This window comes from Mustelus asterias, chromosome 2, assembly GCF_964213995.1.
Source record: "Mustelus asterias chromosome 2, sMusAst1.hap1.1, whole genome shotgun sequence".
NCBI lineage: Eukaryota > Metazoa > Chordata > Chondrichthyes > Carcharhiniformes > Triakidae > Mustelus > Mustelus asterias.
The window spans coordinates 122543776-122568202 of NC_135802.1; the positions used below are offsets into that span (position 1 = coordinate 122543776).

The window sequence follows — 24427 nt, forward strand, 5'->3', positions numbered from 1 at the left end:
AGTTGGGAATCAAGTAGATAAGGTTGTTAAGAAGGCATATGGTGTCTTGGCGTTTATTGGTAGGGGGATTGAATTTAGGAGTCGTAGCGTTATGTTGCAACTGTACACAACTCTGGTGCGGCCGCACTTGGAGTACTGTGTGCAGTTCTGGTCCCCACATTACAGGAAGGATGTGGAGGCTTTGGAGAGGGTGCAGAGGAGGTTTACCAGGATGTTGCCTGGTATGGAGGGGAGATCCTATGAGGAGAGGCTGAGGGATTTGGGATTGTTTTCGCTGGAAAGGCGGCGGCTAAGAGGGGATCTTATTGAAACATATAAGATGATTAGAGGTTTAGATAGGGTGGATAGTGATAGCCTTTTTCCTCTGATGGAGAAATCCAGCACGAGGGGGCATGGCTTTAAATTGAGGGGGGGTAGTTATAGAACCGATGTCAGGGGTAGGTTCTTTACCCAGAGGGTGGTGAGGGATTGGAATGCCCTGCCAGCATCAGTAGTAAATGCGCCTAGTTTGGGGGCGTTTAAGAGATCCGTAGATAGGTTCATGGACGAAAAGAAATTGGTTTAGGTTGGAGGGTCACAGTTTTTTTTTTTAACTGGTCGGTGCAACATCGTGGGCCGAAGGGCCTGTTCTGCGCTGTAATGTTCTATGTTCTATTAGTGTTTCCCTCCCTCCTCCTCTAACCAAAAAAAAGGCACTGTGAAGAGATAAAAGCAAGGTGTTGTCTTGCCCTGCTGCAGTAGTATAGGACACAAGGGAAAGAGCTGATTTTCAGAGAGACAGCCAGGTAAAGGTAAGAGTGTAAATATTTTACCTCGGGGATTCGTGGCCTTCGTTCCGGGAGCGGAGCTGAGCCGGGACAGATTGAGACAGCTGGGTAAAGGTAAGACTTTGGTTGTTTCATAATTTGAAAAAGCTGGTGATGTCACAGGAGACTATGACCTAATTGGCTGGAAGGGAGTCTGGCTGAATTAGAAAATCTATTGAGTTACTGATTAAAATTACTGATTTTAATTTGATTTCAGATCAAGAGGGATAAATCAGTTTAATAAAAATAAAATTAATTAAATAGTATAGGAGACTAGTGTATTTAGCTATTAATATTTATAGTGGAAATCTAGCACCAGGAACCTAAATTTTTAAGAGTTTTATTTGTAAATAAATTCATTAGTGGTATAAATGTCAGTCAGCGGGGAAAGTGCTTCGTCTGTGAGATGTGGGAGATCCATGAGGTTTCAAGCATTCCGGATAACTACATCTGCAGGAAGTGTACCCAATTGCAGCTACTCACAGACCGCATGGATCGGTTGGAGCAACAGTTGGATGCACTTGGGAGCATGAAGGTGGTGGGAAGCATTATAGACAGGAGCTTTAGAGACATGGTCACACCCAAGGTGCAGGTATATAGATGGGTGACCGCTAGAAAGGGCAGGCAGTCGGTGCAGGAATCCCCAGTACAGAGCTATCCCCCTCTCTAACAGGTCTGCCGTTTTGGATATTGTTGGGGGGGATGGCCTATCAGGGGAAAACAGCAGCAGCCAGGGCAGTGGCACCATGACTGGCTCTGTTCAGCAGAGAGGGTCAAGGCGCAGAAGAGCGATAGTTATAGGGGACTGTATAGTTGGGTGCAGACAGGTGTTTCTGTGGCCGTGAAAGAGACTCCAGGATGGTATGTTGCCTCCCTGGTGTCAGGGCCAAGGATGTCTCTGAACGTGCATGGGACATTCTGAAAGGAGAGGGCGAACAGCCAGAGGTTGTGGTACACATTGCTACTAATGACATAGGCAGGAAGAGTGACAAGGTCCTGCAAGGGGAGTTCAGGGAGTTAGGTAATAAGTTTTTTTAAAAAGAGCATCTCGGGTTGTAATCTCAGGATTGCCATGTGCCAATGAGGCAAGGAATAGGAAGATAATGCAACTAAATATGTGGCTAAAGAGCTGGTGTGGGAGGGAGGGGTTCAGATATCTTGATCATTGGGACCTGTACAAGAAGGGCAGATTAACTGGAGAGGCACTAATATCCTGGCAGGTAGATTTGCTAGAGTTACTCCGGCGGGTTTAAACTAGTATGGCAGGGGGATGGGAACCAGAGCAGTAGGTCAGCAGGAGAAATAACTGAGGGAGAACTACAGACTAAGGCCAGTAAAATTAAGAAGAGCACGTAGGGAGTAGTTGTTGAACACAATGGGATTGGTGGTCTGAAGTGGATTTGTTTCAACATGAGGCGTATAACAGGTAAGACAGATGAACTTAGAGCTTGGAACTATGATGTTGTTGCTATTACAGAGACTTGGTTGAAAGAGGGACAGGATTGGCAGCTAAACATTCCAGGATTTAGATGCTTCAGGCAGAATAGAAGGGTATGTAAAAGGGGTCGGGGAGTTGCATTACTGGTTAAGTAGAATATCACAGCTGTACTGAGGGAGGACACCTTGGAGGGTTCAGGCAGCGAGGCAATATGAGTAGAGCTCAGGAATAGGAAGAGTGCAGTCACAATGTTAGGGGTTTATTACAGGCCTCCCAACGGCCAGCGGGAGATAAAGAAGCAGATGTGCCGACAGATTTTGGAAAGATGCAAAAACAACAGGGTTGTTGTGGTGGGTGATTTTAACTTTCCCTACATTGACTGGGACTCGCTTACTGCTCGAGGTTTGGGGCAGAATTTATAAGGAACATCCAGGATGGTTTCTTGAAACAGTATGTAAATAGCCCAAGTCAGGAAGGAGCCATCTTAGACCTGGTATTGGGGAATGAACCCGGCCAGGTGATCGAAGTTTCAGTCAGAGAGCATTTCGGGAACAGTGATCATAATTTCATAAGTTTTAAGGTGCTCGTGGATAAGGACAAGAGTGGTCCTCGGGTGAAGGTGTTAAATTGGGGGAAGACTAACCACAACAACATTTAGGCAGGATCTGGAGGGTGTAGATTGGGGGAGGCTATTTGAGGGTAAATCAACATCCGACATGTGGGAGTCTTTCAAATGTGAGTTGATTGGAATTCAGGACCGGCATATACCTGTGAGGATGAAGGATAAGTGTGATAAATATCGGGAACCCTGGATAACGGGGGATATTATGAGCCTTGTTTAAAACGCAAAAGGAAGCATTCGTAAGGTCTAAAAGGCTTAGGACAGATGAAGCCCTTGAAGAATATAAAGAACATAGGAAGGAACTTAAGGAAGGAGTTACGAAGGCTAAAACGGGACATGAAAGGTCCTTAGCAAACAAGATTAAGGAAAATCCAGGGCATTTTATACGTATGTAAAGAGCAAGAAAGTAGCCAGGGAAAGGGTTGGTCCACTCGAGGATAGTGGAGGGAATCTATGCATGGAATCAGAGGAAATGGATGAGATACTAAATTAATTCACACAGAGGGTGGTGGGCGAGTGGAATCGGCTGCCGTCAGTGGTGGTGGAGGCGAACTCAATAGGGTCTTTTAAGAGACTCCTGGATGAGTACATGGAGCTTAATAGGATGGAGGGTTATAGGTAGGTCTAGAAGGTAGGGATGTGTTCGGCACAACTTGTGGGCCAAAGGGCCTGTTTGTGCTGTAGTTTTTCTTTGTTTTTACGTTTCTAATACTTTGCCTTAGTATTCACCAAAGGGAGGGACTTGATGGATGAGGAGACTAGGGTAGGGTGATATTCTGAGTCATGTCAATATCAAAAAGGAGGTGGTATTGGATGTCTTAAAAAGCATTAAAGTAAATAAGTGCCCAGGGCCTGATGGGATCGACCCAGAATACTGAGGGAGGCAAGGGCCGAAATTGCTGGGGCCTTGACAGAAAGCTTTGTATCCTCTTTTTGGCTACAGGTGACGTTCCAGAGGACTGGCGAATAGCCAATGTTGTTCCATTGTTTAAGAAGAGCAGCAGGGATAATCCAGGAAATTATAGGCAGGTGATCTTTACATCAGTGGTGGGGAAATTATTGGAAAAGATTCTTAGAGACAGGATTTACTCACATTTGGAAACCAAATGACTTATTAGTAATACAGTAAGGAGTCTAACAACACCAGGTTAAAGTCCAACAGGTTTATTTGGTAGCAAACGCCACTAGCTTTTGGAGCGCTGCCCCTTCGTCAGGTGAGTGGGAGATCTGCTCATAAACAGCAAACAGTGCATATAAAGACACAAACTCAATTTGCAGAATAATGAATAATGATTGGAATGATGATTGGAATAATGATTGGAATCCAAAGAGCTTCTATAGGTATGTTACGAGCAAAACGATAGTGAGGGATAAAATTGGTCCTCTTGAAGACCAGAGTGGTAGACTGTGTATGGAACCAAAAGAGATGGGGGAGATACTAAATGGTTTTTTTGCATCCATATTTACTGAGGAAACGGGCATGGAGTCTACGGAAATAGGGCAAACAGGTAGGGAGGCCATGGAACCTTTACAGATTAAAGGGGAGGAGGTACTCGCTGTCTTGAGGCAAATCAGAGTGGATAAATCCCCAGGACCGGACAGGGTATTCCCACGGACCTTGAGGGAAGCTAGTGTTGAACTTGCAGGGGCAGACATATTTTAAATGTCAGTATTCACGGGGGAGGTGCCGGATGATTGGAGGGTGGCTCATGTTGTTCCGTTGTTTAAAAAAGGTTCCAAAAGAAATCTGGGAAATTATCGGCCAGTACGTTTGACGTCGGTGGTGGGCAAGTTATTGGAAGGTGTGATAAGGGATAGGATCTACAAATATTTGGATAGACAGGGACTTATTAGGGAGAGTCAACATGGCTTTGTGGGTGGTAGGTCATGTTTGACCAATCTATTAGAGTTTTTTGAGGAGGATACCAGGAAAGTGGATGAAGGGAAGGCGGTGGATGTTGTCTACCTGGATTTCAGCAAGGCCTTTGACAAGGTCCCTCATGGGAGGTTAGTTAGGAAGGTTCAGTCGCTAGGTATACATGGGGAGGTGGTAAATTGGATTAGACACTGGTTCAATGGAAGAAGCCAGAGAGTGGTTGTGGAGGATTGCTTCTCTGAGTGGAGGCCTGTGACTAGTGGTGTGCCGCAGGGATCGGTGTTGGGTCCATTGTTGTTTGTCATCTATATCAATGATCTGGATGATAATGTAGTCAATTGGATCAGCAAGTTTGCTGATGATACAAAGATTGGAGGTGTAGTGGACTGTGAGGAAGGTTTTCAAAGCTTGCAGAGGGATTTGGACCAACTAGAAAAATGGGCTGAAAAATGGCAAATGGAATTTAACGCAGACAAGTGTGAGATATTGCACATTGGAAGGACAAACCAAAGAAGAACGTACAGAGTAAATGGTAGGACTCTGAAGAGTGCAGTTGAACAGAGGGATCTGGGAATACAGGTACAGAATTCCCTAAAAGTGACGTCACAGGTGGATAGGGTCATAAAGAGTGCCTTTGGTACATTGGCCTTTATAAATCGGAGTATCGAGTATAAAAGTTGGAGTGTTATGGTAAGGTTATATAAGGCATTGGTGAGGCTGAATTTGGAGTATTGTGTACAGTTTTGGTCACCTAGTTACAGGAAGGATGTAAATAAGATTGAAAGAGTGCAGAGAAGGTTCACAAGGATGTTGCCGGGACTTGAGAAGCTGAGTTACAGAGAGAGATTGAATAGGTTGGGACTTTATTCCCTGGAGCGTAGAAGATTGAGGGGAGATTTGATAGAGGTGTATAAGATTTTGATGGGTATAGATAGAGTGAATGCAAGCAGGTTTTTTCCGCTGAGGCTAGGGGAGAAAAAAACCAGAGGGCATGGGTTAAGGGTGAAAGGAGAAAAGTTTAAAGGGAATATTAGGGGGGGCTTCTTCACGCAGAGAGTGGTGGGAGTGTGGAATGAGCTGCCGGATAAAGTGGTAAATGCGGGGTCACTTTTAACATTTAAGAAAAACTTGGACGGGTTCATGGATGAGAGGGGTGTGGAGGGATATGGTCCAAGTGCAGGTCAGTGGGACTAGGCATAAAATGGTTCGGCACAGACAAGAAGGGGCAAAGGGCCTGTTTCTGAGCTGTAATTTTCTATGGTTCTATGGTTCTATGGAATGTGAGTCTTTACAGCTAATCTAGTCTTAAAGGTACAGACAATGTGAGTGGAGGGAGGGTTAGGCGCAGGTTAAAGAGATGTGTATTGTCTCCAGACAGGACAGCCAGTGAGACTTTGCAAGTCCAGGCAAGTTGTGGGAGTTACAGATAGTATGACATGAACCCAAGATCCCGGTTGAGGCTGTCCTCATGTGTGCGGAACCTGGCTATCAGTCTCTGCGCTGTCATGTGTTGTGAAGGCCGCCTTGGAGGATGCTTACCCGAATATCAGAGGCCGAATGCCCGTGACCGCTGAAGTGTTCCCCAACAGGAAAAGAACAGTCTTGCCTGGTGATTGTCGAGCGGTGTTCATTCATCCGTTGTCGTAGTGTCTGCATGGTTTCCCCAATGTACCGTGCCTCGGGACATCCTTTCCTGCAGCGAATCAGGTAGACAATGTTGGCCGAGTTGCAAGAGTAAGTAACATGTACCTGGTGGATGGTGTTCTCACGTGAGATGACATTTCCTTCCTTTGGAGTCATGGTGAGCAATCACTGAAACAACTATATGATGACATCAACAAGCTCCATCCCACCATCAGACTCACCATGAACTACTCTCCGGAATCGGTTGCATTCTTGGACACACGCATCTCCATTAAGGACGGTCACCTCAGCACCTCACTGCAAGCCCACGGATAACCTCACGATGCTCCACTTCTCCAGCTTCCACCCTAAACACGTTAAAGAAGCCATCCCCTACGGACAAGCCCTCCGAATACACAGGATCTGCTCGGATGAGGAGGATCGCAACAGACACCTCCAGACGCTGAAAGATGCTCTCATAAGAACAGGATATGGCGCTCGACTCATCGATCGACAGTTCCGACGTGCCACAGCGAAAAACCACACCGACCTCCTCAGAAGACAAACACGGGACACAGTGGACAGAGTACCCTTCGTTGTCCAGTACTTCCCCGGAGCGGAGAAGCTACGACATCTCCTCCGGAGCCTTCAACATGTCATTGATGAAGACGAACATCACGCCAAGGCCATCCCCACACCCCCACTTCTTGCTTTCAAACAACCGCACAACCTCAAACAGACCATTGTCCGCAGCAAACGACCCAGCCTTCAGGAGAACAGTGACCACGACACCACACAACCCTGCCACAGCAACTGCTGCAAGACGTGCCGGATCATCGACACGGGTGCCATCATCTCACGTGAGAACACCATCCACCAGGTACACGGTACATACTCTTGCAACTCGGCCAACATTGTCTACCTGATACGCTGCAGGAAAGGATGTCCCGAGGCATGGTACATTGGGGAAACCATGCAGACGCTGCGACAACGGATGAATGAACACCGCTCGAGAATCACCAGGCAAGACTGTTCCCTTCCTGTTGGGGAACACTTCAGCGGTCACGGGCATGCGGCCTCTGATATTCGGGTAAGCATTCTCCAAGGCGGCCTTCACAACACACGACAATGCAGAGTCGCTGAGCTGAAACTGATAGCCAAGTTCCGCACACATGAGGACGGCCTCAACCGGGATCTTGGGTTCATGTCACACTATCTGTAACTCCCGCAACTTGCCTGGACTTGCAAAGTCTCACTGGCTGTCCTGTCTGGAGACAATACACACCTCTTTAACCTGCGCCTAACCCTCTCTCCACTCACATAGTCTGTACCTTTAAGACTAGATTAGCTGTAAAGACTCGCATTCCAATCATTATTCATTATTCTGTAAATTGAGTTTGTGTCTTTATATGCGCTGTTTGCTGTTTATGAGCAGATCTCCCACTCACTTGACGAAGGAGCAGCGCTCCGAAAGCTAGTGGCGTTTGCTACCAAATAAACCTGTTGGACTTTAACCTGGTGTTGTTAGACTCCTTACTGTGTTTACCCCAGTCCAATGCCGGCATCTCCACATCTTATTAGTAATAGACAGCATGGTTTTGTGAAGGGGAGGTCGAGCCTCACCACTAACTTGATCGAGTTTTTCAAGGAAGTGACGAAGATGATAGATGAGGGCAAGACAGTGAATGTTGTATACATGGACTTCAGGAAAGCCTGACAAGGTACCTCATGGTAGACTGATATGAAAGGTGAAGTCACGCGGGATCAGAGGAGAACTGGCAAGGTGGATAAAGAACAGGCTTGGCCATAGAAGACAGAGGCTAGCAGTAGAGGGGTGCCTTTCTGAATGGAAGGCTGTGACTAGTGGCATTCCACAGGGTCCACAGGTATCAGTTCTGGGACCTTTGTTGTTCGTAGTATGTATAAATGACTTGGAGGAAAATGTAGGCTGATTAGTAAGTTCGCAGAATTGGCGGAGTTGCAGAGAGTGAAGAGGATTGCCAGAGGATACAGCAAGATATAGACCGGTTGGAGACTTGGGTGGAGAAATGGCAAATGGAGTTTAATCCGGACAAATGTGAGAAATGCATTTTGGAAGCTCCAATGCATGTAGGAATTGTACAGTAAATGGTGGAACCCTTCGGAATATTGACAGGCAGAGAGATCTGGGTGTACATGTCCACCAATCACCAAGTGGCAACGCAAGTGGATAAGGTAGTCAAGAAGGCATACGGCATTTCCTCCTTTCATCAGTTGAGTATAGAAATTCGCAGGCCTTGCTGCACCTGTACTGAACCTTGGTTAGGCCTCAGTTGGAATATCGTGTATAGTTCTGGTCGCCACACTACCAGAAAGATGTCGATGCTTTGGAGAGGGTACAGAAGAGGTTTACCACGATGTTGCCTGGTCTGGAGGGTATTAGCTATGAGGAGAGGTTGGATAAACTCAGTTTGTTCTCACTGGAATGATGGAGGTTGAGGGGCTGCCTGATAGAGGTTTACAAGATTGAGTGGGATGGACAGAGTGGATAGTCAGATGCTCTTTCTGAGGGTAGAAAAGTCAAATACTAGGGGACATAGGTTTAAGGTGCATGGGGAAAAGTTTAGAGGAGATGTGCATGGCAAGTTTTTTCACACAGAATGTCTGGAACATGCTGCCTGGGGAGGTGGTGGGAGCAGGTATGATGGCGGCATTTAAGGGGCAACTAGACAAATACATGTATAGGATGGGAATGGAAGACTACGGACTCCGTAAGTGCATACGGTTTTAGTTTAGGCAGGCATCATGATCGGTGCAGGCTTGGAGGGCTGAAAGGCCTGTTCCTATTTGTTTGTTCTAATATAGTTTAACTAAATGAATGAATTGGCTTAACTTTTAACAATTGAAATACTTAAACATGACAAGATACAATTCTTAACTGCTAATCCATCGCCATTAGTTCCAATTTAAGCAACATTCCTCTTATAGACTTAAACCCCTCTTCAAAATTTGTTAGCAACACACAGGCTTATGTACTGGTAGTCCCCAAGCTTCTAGAACACCCCTAGAGAGGGACAGAGAGAGCAATTTCTCTTCGCAGGTACAAACAGCAGCCTCCAGAGAGAGAGAGAGAGACAGAGACACTGCTTTCTTCTTTCAGAACCAAGCAGAAACGGCCTGCTTTTCCCTGTAAGCTTAGCTTCTCCCCTTCACATGACTGTCTCTTGTCAATCAACCTAATCAAACACTACTCTGAAACCTCAGGGGAAAAACTGAAAATAAACAAAAATGCATCAACTCAGGTTAAAGCAAACATCCCATCATCTAGGATCAATTATTAGTCTGAATTCTCAGCATGTGAGCTGCCTGGTGCCAACAAATTTGTACCTTGTAAACAGAGTTGAATTTTAAACATATCTCTCACAAGTAATCTGATGGCCGGAATTTTAGCGATTCCAGGTGAGGCTCGCAGAATGGAATTCTCCACTGGCCCCGGGCGCTATTTTACAAGCCTCGCCCAAGCGAGGTCATAAATTCCCGCCCGATGTAATACATTTCTTAAAGACATGTTATCATCACCTTATTTCTGCTTTGTTTCCTGTCTGCTAACCAATTCTAAATCCCTGCTAATATATTACCTGCGATCCCTGTGTGCTTTAATTTTGCACACTAACCTCTTGTGTGGGAATCCATTAAAAGCTTTCTGAAAATCCAAATACACTGCATGCACTGGTTTGCTCTTATCTATTTTACTAGGTTGTCCTCAAACTCCAGTAAGTTTTTCAAACATGATTTCCCTTTCATAAATTCATGTTGACTTTGTTGAATCATGTTATTTTCTAAGTGTTCTGTTATCGCATCTTTTATAATAGAATCTAGCAGCTTCCCTTTTGATGGGCTAACATAGAACATAGAACATAGAACAGTACAGCACAGAACAGGCCCTTCGGCCCACGATGTTGTGCCGAGCTTTATCTGAAACCAAGATCAAGCTATCCCACTCCCTATCATCCTGGTGTGCTCCATGTGCCTATCCAATAACCGCTTAAATGTTTCTAAAGTGTCTGACTCCACTATCACTGCAGGCAGTCCATTCCACACCTCAACCACTCTCTGCGTAAAGAACCTACCTCTGATATCCGTCCTGTATCTCCCACCACGAACCCTATAGTTATGCCCCCTTGTAATAGCTCCATCCACCCGAGGATGTTTCTCCCTGCATGATGTGGAGATGCCGGCGTTGGACTGGGGTGAACACAGTAAGAAGTCTCACAACACCAGGTTAAAGTCCAACAGGTTTATTTGGTAGCAAATACCATAAGCTTTCGGAGGGCTGCTCCTTCGAAGGAGCAGCCCTCCGAAACCCCACACAATTACCCTGCTAATCCCCTCCTAACAGACACCAAGGGGCAATTTAGCATGGCTAATCATCCTAACCTGCACATCTTTTTACTCTGGGCGCAAACAAAAGCACCTGGAGGAAACCCATGCAGACATGGGGAGAATGTGCAATCTCCACACAGATGATCACCCAAGGCCAGAATTGAACTCGGTTCCCTGGCGCTGTGAGGCAGCAGTGCAAACTCCATGCCAGCCCGGCAACCTGTGAAGTGTGGCTGGTGTATGCTGGGGAGACCGTTTAACTGTGGCAGCCCAGTGATTGCAGCACTGAGGTGATGGTGGGTGAGTCAGAGATGTCCCATCAGCAATATGGTTTGAAAGTATGACCGAACATTTCATAGAAATCATAGAAACACTACAGTATAGAAAGAGGCCATTCGGCCCATCGAGTCTGCACCGACCACAATCCCACCCAGGTCCTAACCCCATATCCCTACATATTTTTACCCGCTAATCCCTCTAATCTACAAAACCCAGGACACTAAGGGGCAATTTTAGCATGGCCAATCAATCTAACCCGCACATCTTTGGACTGTGGGAGGAAACCGGAGCACCCGGAGGAAACCCACGCAGACACGAGGAGAATGTGCAAACTCCACACAGACAGTGACCCAAGCCGGGAATTGAACCCAGGTCCCTGGAGCTGTGAAGCAGCAGTGCTAACCACTGTGCTACCGCACTAAGTTATAGAATCCTAACAATGCAGAAGAGCATTCAGCCCATCAAATCTGCACCAACTCTTTGACAGAGTATCTTTCCCCTCTGACACTGTATTCCTGTAATTCCATATATTTATCTTAGCTAATCCGATCTAATTTACATATCTTGGGACCCTAAGGGGTAATTTAGCATGTCCATAAAAACATAGAAACTAGAAGCAGGAGTAGACCATTCAGTCCTTTGAGCCTGCTCTGCCATTTATTTTGATCATGGCTGATCACCGAATTCAATATCCTAATTTTTCCCCCCCCTTCCCCTCAATCTCCCTTGATCCCTTTAGCCCCAAGAACTATATGTAATTTCTTCTAATCACATAACATTTGGTCTCAACTACATTCTGTGTTTGAAAATTCCACAGATTCACCACTCTCCAGGTGAAGATATTTCTCCTTACCTCAGTCCTGAAGACTTGACTCCTTATCATCACACTATGACCCCGAGATCTGGACTCCCCCACCATTGGGAACATTCTTTCTGAATCTACCCTGTCTAACCCTGTGAGAATTTTATAAGTTTCTGAGATCCCCTCTCACTCTTCTAAATTCCTTAGTCTCTCCTCATATGACAGACCTGCCATCCCAGGAATCAGCCTGGTAAACCATCACTGTACACTCTCTATAGCAAGGACACCAAGACTGCATACAATACTCCAGGTGTGGCCTCACCAACACAATAGAATTGCAGCAAAACATCTCTATCCCTCCACTCAAATCCTCTCGTTAAGAAGGCCAACATATCATTTGCCTTCTTTACTGCCTGCTGTACCTGCACGCTTACTTTCAGTGACTGATGCACGAGGACACCAAGGTCTCACTGACTATCCACCACTCTCAATTTACACCCATTCAAGTATCTATTTTCGTATTATTGCTACAGAAGTGGATAACCTCACATTTATCCACATTATACTGCATCTGCCCACACATACAGCCTGTCCAAATCATGCTGAAGCATCTCTGCACCCTCCTCATAGCTCACCCTCCCACCCAACTTAGTATCATCTGAAAATTTTTAGATAAGACATTCAGTTCCCTCCAAATCAGTGTGAACAGTTGGGGTCCTAGCACAGGTCCCTGCAGAACCCCACTAGTCACTGACTGCCAATCAGAAAAAGGCCCACTTGTGCCAACTATTTGCTTCCTATCTGCTAACCAGCTTTCTATCCATCTCAAGACATTACCTGCAATCCCATGTGCTTTAATGTTACATAGTAGTTTGTTATGTGAGGCTTTGTCGAAAGTCTAAATAAACCACATCCACTGGTTCTCCTCAGTCAACTGGACTAGTTACATCCTCCAAAAATTCCAATAGATTCATCAAGCATGATTTCCCTTTTGTAAATCCATGCTGACTTTGTCTGATTATACCACTGTCTTCCAAATACTGAGTTATGAAATCCTTGATAATAGACTCTAGCAACTTCCCCAATACTGATGTTTAGCTCACTGGTCTATAGTTCCCTGTTTTCTCACTACCTCCCTTTTTGAATAGTGGGTTTACATTAGCTACCCTCCAATTTATAGGAACAATTCCAAAGTCCAAAGAATTTTGGAAAATAACCACCAATGAATCCACTATTTCGAGGGCCACTTCCTTAAGTACTCGGATGAAGATTATCAGGATCTGGAGATTTATCCACCTTCAATTCCATCAATTTTCCAAAACCATTTCTCTACTCATGCTGATTTCCTTCAGCTTCTCACTAAAACATGTTTCTCTCAGCACTTAGAATCATAGAATCATAGAAACCCTACAGTGCAGAAGGAGGCCATTCGGCCCATCGAGTCTGCACCGACCACAATCCCACCCAGGCCCTACCCCCACATATTTACCCGCTAATCCCTCTAACCTACGCATCTCAGGGGCAATTTTAACCTGGCCAATTAACCTAACCCGCACATCTTTGGACTGTGGGAGGAAACCGGAGCACCCGGAGGAAACCCACGCAAACACGAGGAGAATGTGCAAACTCCACACAGACAGTGACCCAAGCCGGGAATCGAACTCGGGACCCTGGAGCTGTGAAGCAGCAGTGCTAACCACTGTGCTACCGTGCCGCCCACTGTGCTACCGTGCCGCCCACTGTGCTACCGTGCCTTCTGGTACATTATTCATGTCTTCCTTTGTGAACACTGAAGCAAAATACAAATTTAATTCCTCAGCCATTTCTTTATTCCCTGTCATGAATTCTCCTGTTTCTGACTGTAAGGGGCCTACATTCACAAAGGAGAGGGATGTGTTGACTGGGAGTGGCTCGGAGGGGAGTGTTGAACCGTTGGAGAAAATCTCCATTACAAAGGAGGAAGTGTTAGGTTTGTTAGAGAATATAAAGACTGACAAATCCCCAGGGCCTGATGGAATCTATCCAAGGCTGCTCAGGGAGACGAGAGGTGAAATTGTTGGGCCTCTGACGCAAATCTTTGTCTCGTCACTGGACGCAGGTAAGGTCCCAGAGGATTGGAGGATAGCTAATGTGGTCCCGTTATTTAAGAAGGGTAGGAAGGATAACCCGGGTAATTATAGGCCGGTGAGCTTGACGTCCGTGGTGGGGAAGTTGTTGGAGAAGATTCTTAGAGATAGGATGTATGCGCATTTAGAAAGGAATAAACTCATTAACGATAGTCAGCATGGTTTTGTGAGAGGGAGGTCATGCCTCACTAACCTGGTGGTGTTTTTTGAAGAAGTGACCAGAATGGTTGACGAAGGAAGGGCCGTGGATGTTGTCTATATGGACTTTAGTAAAGCGTTTGACAAAGTCCCTCATGGTAGGCTAGGGATAAAGGGGGAGGTGGCTAGATGGGTGGAGAACTGGCTTGGTCATAGAAGACAGAGGGTGGTAGTGGAAGGGTCTTTTTCCGGCTGGAGGCCTGTGACTAGTGGTGTTCCGCAGGGCTCTGTATTGGGACCTCTGCTGTTTGTGATTTATATAAATGATCTGGAAGAAGGAGTAACTGGGGTGATCAGTAAGTTTGCGACGACACAAAACTGGCAGGACTTGCAGATAGTGAGGAACATTGTCAGAGGCTACAGAAGGATATAGATAGGCTGGAAATTTGGGCAAAGAAATGGCAGATGGAGTTCAATCCTGATAAATGCGAAGTGATGCATTTTGGTGGGAATAATGTAGGGAGGAGCTACACGATAAATGGAAGAACCATAAAGGGTGTAGAGACGCAGAGGGACCTGGGTGTGCAAGTCCACAGATCTTTGAAGGTGACATCACAGGTGGAGAAGGTGGTGAAGAAGGCATATGGCATGCTTGCCTTTATAGGACGGGGCATAGAGTATAAAAGTTGGGGTCTGATGTTGCAGATGTATAGAACGTTGGTTCGGCCGCATTTGGAATACTGCGTCCAGTTCTGGTCGCCACACTACCAGAAGGACGTGGAGGCTTTGGAGAGAGTACAGAGGAGGTTTACCAGGATGTTGCCTGGTATGGAGGGGCTTGGTTATGAGGAGAGATTGGGGAAACTGGGGTTGTTCTCCTTGGAAAGACGGAGGATGAGGGGAGACTTAATAGAGGTGTATAAAATTATGAAAGGCATAGATAGGGTGAACGGTGGGAAGCTTTTCCCCGGGTCGGTGGTGACGTTCACGAGGGGTCATAGGTTCAAGGTGAAGGGGGGGAGGTTTAACACAGATATCAGAAGGACATATTTTACACAGAGGGTCGTGGGGGCCTGGAATGTGTTGCCGGGCAAGGTGGTGGAGGCGGACACACTGGGAACGTTTAAGACTTATCTAGACAGCTATATGAACGGAGTGGGAATGGAGGGATACAAAAGAGTGGTCTAGTTTGGACTAGGGAGCGGCGCGGGCTAATTGTTCTTTGTTTCTCGTTTCAAGGCTTCATTCTATGATCATCTTGCTGGTGCCAGTACAGAGCGAGACTGCGGATAGTTGGGAACCTGTCTCGGGGGCAGGGAATTCAGATGGTGTTCGTAAAGCAGAAGTGGAAATGACTAGGGTTGGGAAGCATTTTCTGATCAGGGCCAGTGTGATCTCCTGGACTCGTTTTGATCACCTCAGGGGGTCAGAGAGGAATTTCCCAGATTTTCTTTCCCCATATTGGCCCTGGGGTTTTCACTCTGGGTTTTCGCCTCTCCCTGGAGATCACATGATCTGGAATGGGGGGGTGGGGGTGAGTTAATAGGTTGTGATGAACAAAGCATCGTAGCTGTGAGGGACAGCTCGGTGGATAGGATATTAGTATGTAGATAGGCTGGAAAATTGGGAGGGGATCCTGGATTCAGGATTCAATCCTGGACCGGGGAGCGGCGCGGGCTTGGAGGGCCGAAGGGCCTGTTCCTGTGCTGTATTGTTCTTTGTTACTTGTTTGTTTGTTACATTCCTTTTTACATCGACATAGAACAGTCCAGCACAGAACAGGCCCTTCGGCCCACGATGTTGTGCCGAGCTTTATCTGAAACCAAGATCAAGCTATCCCACTCCCCATCATCCTGGTGTGCTCTTGGAGGGCCGAAGGGCCTGTTTCCTGTGCTGTACTGTTCTTTGTTCTTTGTTCCTTGTTCAGAACAAAGAAGAATGTAAAAAGCGCAAGAAGTGAATGGAGGAAAGTATGTGCCTATCCAATAACCGCTTAAATGTTCCTAAAGTGTCTGACTCCACTATCACTGCAGGCAATCCATTCCACACCCCAACCACTCTCTGCGTAAAGAACCTACCTCTGATATCCTTCCTATATCTCCCACCACGAACCCTATAGTTATGCCCCCTTGTAATAACTCCATCCACCCGAGGAAATAGTCTTTGAACGTTCACTCTATCTATCCCCTTCATCATTTTATAAACCTCTATTAAGTCTCCCCTCAGCCTCCTCCGCTCCAGAGAGAACAGCCCTAGCTCCCTCAACTTTTCCTCATAAGACCTACCCTCCAAACCAGGCAGCATCCTGGTAAATCTCCTCTGCACTCTTTCCAGCGCTTCCACATCCTTCTTATAGTGAGGTGACCAGAACTGCACACAATATTCCAAATGTGGTCTCACCAAGGTTCTGTACAGTTGCAGCATAACCCCACGGCTCTTAAACTCCAACCCCCTGTTAATAAAAGCTAACACACTATAGGCCTTCTTCACAGATCTATCCACTTGAGTGGCAACCTTTAGAGATCTGTGGATATGGACCCCAAGATCTCTCTGTTCCTCCTGTCAATCTTTTTCTCTTCATATATCTAGAGAAACTTTTACAATCAGTTTTTATGTCCCCTTATTTTCAAGCTCAATTTTTCCCCTCCTTAAATCAATCCCTTGGTCCTCCTTTGCTGGATTTTGCACTGCTCCCATCCTCAGGCCTATTGCCGTTTCTTGCCAATTTGTATGCTTCTTCCTTGAATCTGATGCTATCTCTAATTTCCCTTGTAAGCCATTGTAAACCACAATTCCCTTACCACTCTTGCACCAAACAGGAATAAACAACTTCTGGAGTTCACCTATTCGTTCTTTAAATGCCTGCCATTGCCTTTTAGTAATGTTTCCCAGTCCGTCATGGCCAATTCATGCTTCATACCATCATAGTTACCTTCATAGAGATTCAGGACCTTGGTCTCAGCATCAACTACATCACTATCCACCTCGAAAAGAATTCAATCATGTTATGGTCACTCGTCCCCCAGGGTTCTCTCGCAACTAGATTGCTAACTAATCCTTTCTCATTGCACAACACCCAGTACAAGATGACATGCTTCCTTGTTGGTTCTGAAGTAGGCCATTTTCCAAAAGCCATATTTTTATTATCTCATCAATATTCACCTCATTAAACATATTCATTTATTGGACTGATTGGCACCATTCATAACGTGCCCACAATGCAGAGGGGAACACCCGAATGGACATTCGTTTAAATCCCCCTCTGCACAGCTGAGAGACCTTTAATTTCAAAGCCGACAAAAGATCCTTATTCTGCCCAGCAACAGCACGAAGCTGCATTTTAAACCGGCCTTTGGCCAGAAGATCGGGATATCTGCGAGTCAAGGCCTGGAGTGGGTTATATGGCATAACCGGACTGTCAATAAAATATTACAGGAATAAAATGGCCAAGGCAGGCAAAGAAACTTAATAAACTAGGATAAAAAGAATAAAAGATTAGATTAAATCCCCCTACACACAGCTGGACAAAATGACATTAACACCTAAAATTGACAAGTCTCTCAGGGAACTTCCTGACCAGACAGGCCACTTTATAAGTATTGTAAAAATGTATGAGCAAATGTTCCCGCTCGAATTTGGATTCCTATAAATATCCAGAGCAAATGTATAACTATTGAGATCAACGTGGCCAAGCACTGTTTCTAAGCTGGCTACAGGGGTCTCCCTGGGTACCCAGTAATTGTACAATAAAGAAAAACACTTTGAACGTTGCCTTGCGACTCGACTTCCTTGAATGCACTGGTACAAGGGATTTTTCCCTACAACAAATGGCGTAGTCGGCAGGATTTGATATCTGACTTTTGACTGGTGGCCACGGTCTGGAAGCCGGGATCAAATTTAAACGAATCTGATAAAAATCCAGAGCAGCCAAGGGCGAGTACAAGTCTCCGTTCAAAGTGAGGTACCTTTAAGGGTTAGGGTTTGTCTGTTTTAAATATTGTTGTCTTATAGAACTGTATAATCTTGCCTAAGTTTTTAAATTGAAACAGAAGTCTGCACTAAAGAGGTATAGGTCAGAACGACCGCGTGGAAGAAGGGAAGTAACTTTAATAGAAATAGAGGACCAGAGGTAAAGATAACAGGTTTTGGGCTATTTGATATCGGGAATAAGGAATTAAGACTAATATAAAGATAAGAACCGCATGCAGAACTAATTGGTGTAACTAACCCAGGATTGTAAATGAAACCGCTGTCTGTGCCAAGGCAATAGGACAAGGGAGTGCTTGACTCAAGGTGCCCTACCCTAAACTGGACGTTAAGAGGAGAAATCTCCCACGCTAAGGTTGGGTTTTGAAGCGGGCGCTAAGAGGCACAGGCACTCAGGGTGCAAGGCACGGACAGTGTAAATCGGGTAACAACACAGACTCTGAAGGGACGAACAACCTCAGAGTCGATACAGTTACTAATTATAACAGGGGCTTTGATAACAGATACATATGTGTAAGTGTTGAGGAAGAGGGGACCCGATCCATCCTGACCAAGAGAGACAACGACGGAGAATCCATTAGGGACCAGGGCGGAGTTTGATAACCTTGTTCGTCTGTAGGGAACACCACAGTCCATAGCAGGGTACCAGGTTTTGGGGTAACGGATCAACCTTGCTAGTGGAGGTGGTGGCCAAGCGGGAGGCGTTGTACTTAAAGGGGCTGGGGACAGGGGCCGACAAACCCACTTAAAGACCAGCACACATCTCAATAAGACAACACAAAATAGACCAAGCATGAGGTGTCAGGAATAGTTGGGGGAGCACAGGGGAAGAGACCCACTGGGACCCCACTACGAGACCCCACAGCAATACAGACGGTGCTGGAGCAGTATCAGTGACAGGAGATAAGAGAGAGAGAGTTGAGGCACTTTTACTGTTGGAACCAGCATACGGGGGTTGCAGGACTGCTAGACAGAAAAATGGCAGACCACGTTATTGAGGGAGAAACTGCAGTAGCTCTCATTTTGAAGTATCTGTTAGCCAGAGAAGCGATTGTTGCAAAGATGAAACGGAACGGGTGGAACGCATCACAAACTTTAGAAGATCAGAGAAAGTGGGTAGACGGAGTTAAATGGGACAAAACAAAAGTAATGGGAGTAATGTTAGTGACCCAGTTAGCTGGACTAATTGAGAAGGTAAATGCCTCAATGGAGGAGAGACACAAAGAGACAGAACAAATTAAGGTATTGCAGGAGAGAGTGAGGGAATTAGAACACAGAAGCCACACTGCGGAGATAACGCAGAGATCAGAGGAAACGGACCCTCGGCGCTCATACGAGTCAGTGCAGAAACATACAACCGCTCCAGTATCAGAAGGAGACATAAAAAATTATAATCTAGCGTCAGTCACCAGAGGAGGGACGTTAGCACAACCAAAAGCAACCTATAAGCCTTTTACCCCAGGGGAAAGGCAGCAGATTATGGCATCCCTGGGGAAGTTAAAACCCAGAAGCGCAAACCTGGGATTTTGGGGCGAATTGGATTCACTCTGGGTAGGACACCAGTTACATTTAAGGGACATACACCAGCTGGTCAGGGCAGCCTGTCCAGCGGATAAATGGAGGTTGGTGGCAGGAGGGCCAGCGACCCAAGCAGCACAGGACTATAATGGAGGAAGGTGGACACATGCCGTTCCTACAACGGCTGAGATAGACGACCAGCAGGCACCCTTTACATTATTCAAGACCGAAGTCCAACGGGTCTTAGGGAACTCCCCCACTAATTGGAGCAGGATCACAAATACTAAACAAGGACAGGGGGAAAGTGCATCGGAATTTGGAGAGAGATTATTCCAGGTATATAGGGAATGTTCAGGACAGGACAATGTGGATAGGAGAGACAGGGCTTTTATCCAGGCATTCAAGGACGGGCTATCAGAGGTACACCAAGAAATCCTTAAGATGGGGGTGATAGCATCCCAAGACTATGACGAGCTAGTCGAGTGGGCTAGCGGGATAAAAGAAGGGAAGGTTGCCCAGGCAAAGCCCAGACGAGAGAGAACTGGAACCCCCCATAACGGAGATAGGGGAGAACCGGGTTCAGCTGCTACACATGTGGCCAGCCAGGGCATATGGCTAGATTCTGCAGGGGAGCACCATTCGAAGGGAAACCCGAGAATGGCGGGCCCCACTGTGACCACTGCCACAGGGCAGGGCACACCGAGGCAACATGTTGGGGGAAACATGGGAGACCCCGAGACAACTATAGACCAACCCCGGGGGCACCACATTCCCGGAATCCACTAGGGTGACTAGAAGAGACCCCAAACCAGGGAGATGGGAGACAAGAGAGGATTAGTGTAGCCACGCCCACAGAAGACAGTGAATCCCGACAAAAGCCGGTGTCCGTCCACCCCACTTATCGGCCAACACTGGTAGAAATCTCACAACCCGTAACTCCCATCCAAAACAGGAAAGAGGGGGAGAGAATATATGTAGAAGCCCTGGTAGGGGGTAGGGAATGCCACATGTTAGTAGATACGGGAGCAGCCATATCAATTACAAACCTACCCCTGCCACTGACCAACAAAAGAATACACATAATCGGGGTAGGGGGAGAGAGAATACCCGCCGATCTTAGTGAAACCACACTAGTAGAAATCAACCACCAGTATATTCCAATGCAATTTTACGTTTGTCAGAATAACGAGGGCACAATCATGGGGAACAATTTAATGAGGGAATACCAGGTGCTGATAGATTGTGGGAAACAAACAAAGCACAAAGAACAAAGAACAGTACAGCACAGGAAACAGGCCCTTCGGCCCTCCAAGCCTGTGCCGCTCCTTGGTCCAACTAGACCAATCGTTTGTATCCCTCCATTCCCAGGCTGCTCATGTGACTATCCAGGTAAGTCTTAAACGATGTCAGCGTGCCTGCCTCCACCACCCTACTTGGCAGCGCATTCCAGGCCTCCACCACCCTCTGTGTAAAAAACGTCCCTCTGATATCTGAGTTATACTTCGCCCCTCTCACCTTGAGCCCGTGACCCCTCGTGATCGTCACCTCCGACCTGGGAAAAAGCTTCCCACCGTTCACCCTATCTATACCCTTCATAATCTTGTACACCTCTATTATATCTCCCCTCATTCTCCGTCTTTCCAGGGAGAACATAGAACATAGAACATAGAAAGCCACAGCACAAACAGGCCCTTCGGCCCACAAGTTGCGCCGATCACATCCCCACCTCTAGGCCTATCTATAGCCCTCAATCCCATTAAATCCCATGTACTCCATCCAGAAGTCTCTTAAAAGACCCCAACGAGTTTGCCTCCACCACCACCGACGTCAGCCGATTCCACTCACCCACCACCCTCTGAGTGAAAAACTTACCCCTGACATCTCCTCTGTACCTACCCCCCAGCACCTTAAACCTGTGTCCTCTCGTAGCAACCATTTCAGCCCTTGGAAATAGCCTCTGAGAGTCTACCCTATCCAGACCTCTCAACATCTTGTAAACCTCTATCAGGTCACCTCTCATCCTTCGTCTCTCCAGGGAGAAGAGACCAAGCTCCCTCAACCTATCCTCATAAGGCATGCCCCCCAATCCAGGCAACATCCTTGTAAATCTCCTCTGCACCCTTTCAATGGCTTCAACATCTTTCCTGTAATGAGGTGACCAGAACTGCGCGCAGTACTCCAAGTGGGGTCTAACCAGGGTCCTATAAAGCTGCAGCATTATCTCCCGACTCCTAAACTCAATCCCTCGATTAATGAAGGCTAGTACGCCGTACGCCTTCTTGACCGCATCCTCCACCTGCGAGGCCGATTTAAGAGTCCTATGGACCCGGACCCCAAGGTCCTTCTGATCCTCTACACTGCTAAGAATGGTACCCTTCATATTATACTGCTGCTTCATCCCATTGGATCTTCGGGATCTTCATCATTGGAGAACAACCCCAGTTTACCCAATCTCTCCTCATAGCTAAGACCCTCCATACCAGGCAACATCCTGGTAAACCTTCTCTGCACTCTCTCTAACGCCTCCACGTCCTTCTGGTAGTGTGGCGACCAGAACTGGACGCAGTACTCCAAATGTGGCCTAACCAGCGTTCTATACAGCTGCATCATCAGACTCCAGCTTTTATACTCTATACCCCGTCCTATAAAGGCAAGCATACCATATGCCTTCTTCACCACCTTCTCCACCTGTGTTGCCACCTTCAAGGATTTGTGGACTTGCACACCTAGGTCCCTCTCTGTTTCTATACTCCTGATGACTCTGCCATTTATTGGATAACTCCTCCCTACATTATTTCCTCCAAAATGCATCACTTCGCATTTATCCGGATTAAACTCCATCTGCCACCTCTCCGCCCAATATTCCAGCCTATCTATATCCTGCTGTATTGCCCGACAATGCTCTTCGCTATCCGCAAGTCCAGCCATCTTCGTGTCATCCGCAAACTTGCTGATTACACCAGTTACACCTTCTTCCAAATCATTTATATATATCACAAATAGCAGAGGTCCCAGTACAGAGCCCTGCGGAACACCACTGGTCACAGACCTCCAGCCGGAAAAAGACCCTTCGACCACTACCCTCTGTCTCCTATGGCTAACACAGTAAGAAGTTTAACAACACCAGGTTAAAGTCCAACAGGTTTATTTGGTAGCAAAAGCCACACAAGCTTTCGAAGCTCTAAGCCCCTTCTTCAGGTGAGTGGGAATTCTGTTCACAAACAGAGTTTATAAAGACACAGACTCAATTTACATGAATAATGGTTGGAATGCGAATACTTACAACTAATCAAGTCTTTAAGAAACAAAACAATGGGAGTGGAGAGAGCATCAAGACAGGCTAAAAAGATGTGTATTGTCTCCAGACAAGACAGCCAGTGAAACTCTGCAGGTCCACGCAACTGTGGGCGTTACAAATAGTGTGACATGAACCCAATATCCCGGTTGAGGCCGTCCTCGTGTGTGCGGAACTTGGCTATCAGTTTCTGCTCAGCGACTCTGCGCCGTCGTGTGTCGCGAAGGCCGCCTTGGAGAACGCTTACCCGAATATCAGAGGCTGAATGCCCGTGACCGCTAAAGTGCTCCCCAACAGGAAGAGAACAGTCTTGCCTGGTGATTGTCGAGCGGTGTTCATTCATCCGTTGTCGCAGCGTCTGCATAGTTTCCCCAATGTACCATGCCTCGGGACATCCTTTCTTGCAGCGTATCAGGTAGACAACGTTGGTCGAGTTGCAAGAGTATGTACCGTGTACCTGGTGGATGGTGTTCTCACGTGAGATGATGGCATCTGTGTCGATGATCCGGCACGTCTTGCAGAGGTTGCTGTGGCAGGGTTGTGTGGTGTCTTGGTCACTGTTCTCCTGAAGGCTGGGTAGTTTGCTGCGGACAATGGTCTGTTTGAGGTTGTGCGGTTGTTTGAAGGCAAGAAGTGGGGGTGTGGGGATGGCCTTGGCGAGATATTCGTCTTCATCAATGACATGTTGAAGGCTCCGGAGGAGATGCCGTAGCTTCTGCTCCGGGGAAGTACTGGACGACGAAGAGTACTCTGTCCACCGTGTCCCGTGTTTGTCTTCTGAGGAGGTCGGTGCGGTTTTTCGCTGTGGCGCGTTGGAACTGTTGATCAATGAGTCTAGCGCCATATCCTGTTCTTATGAGGGCACCTTTCAGCGTCTGGAGGTGTCTGTTGCGATCCTCCTCATCCGAGCAGATCCTGTGTATACGGAAGGCTTGTCCGTAGGGGATGGCTTCTTTAACGTGTTTAGGGTGGCTAAGCCAGTTCTCCACCCATCTAGCCACTTCTCCTTGTATCCCATGAGCCTTAACCTTCTTAACCAACCTGCCATGTGGGACTTTGTCAAATGCCTTACTGAAATCCATATAGACGACATCCACGGCCCTTCCTTCATCAACCGTTTTTGTCACTTCCTCAAAAAACTCCACCAAATTTGTAAGGCATGACCTCCCTCTTACAAAACCATGCTGTCTGTCACTAATGAGATTGTTCCGTTCTAAATGCACATACATCCTGTCTCTAAGAATGCTCTCCAACAACTTCCCTACCACAGACGTCAAGCTCACCGGCCTATAATTTCCTGGGTTATCCCTGCTATCCTTCTTAAACAACGGGACCACATTCGCTATCCTCCAATCCTCAGGGACCTCACCCGTGTCCAAAGAAGCGACAAAGGGAAACTAATTTGGCCACAACCTGACGGTAGGAAGACTGGAATAGGGACATTAGCTAGCCACCTGGGGACGGTTGGGGTAGCCACCATCGTGGCCCGAGATTGGGATCAGGAAAAAGAAGGGTTCGGAGCCATCTGCGCTTCCATTCCCGAAGCCTGGGCTAG

The 24427-nt window shown here is 46.8% G+C and overlaps 1 long non-coding RNA gene across 1 annotated transcript in view; it reads left to right on the forward strand.

The window, feature by feature from the left end:
• Positions 1 to 15788, forward strand: part of LOC144511011 (uncharacterized) — a 292598-nt gene extending 276810 nt beyond the window's left edge. The window contains exon 2 of the long non-coding RNA XR_013500731.1: positions 15676 to 15788. This is a non-coding gene — a long non-coding RNA (uncharacterized LOC144511011). The remainder of the gene's footprint in view (positions 1 to 15675) is intronic.
• Positions 15789 to 24427: the final 8639 nt, after the last annotated feature.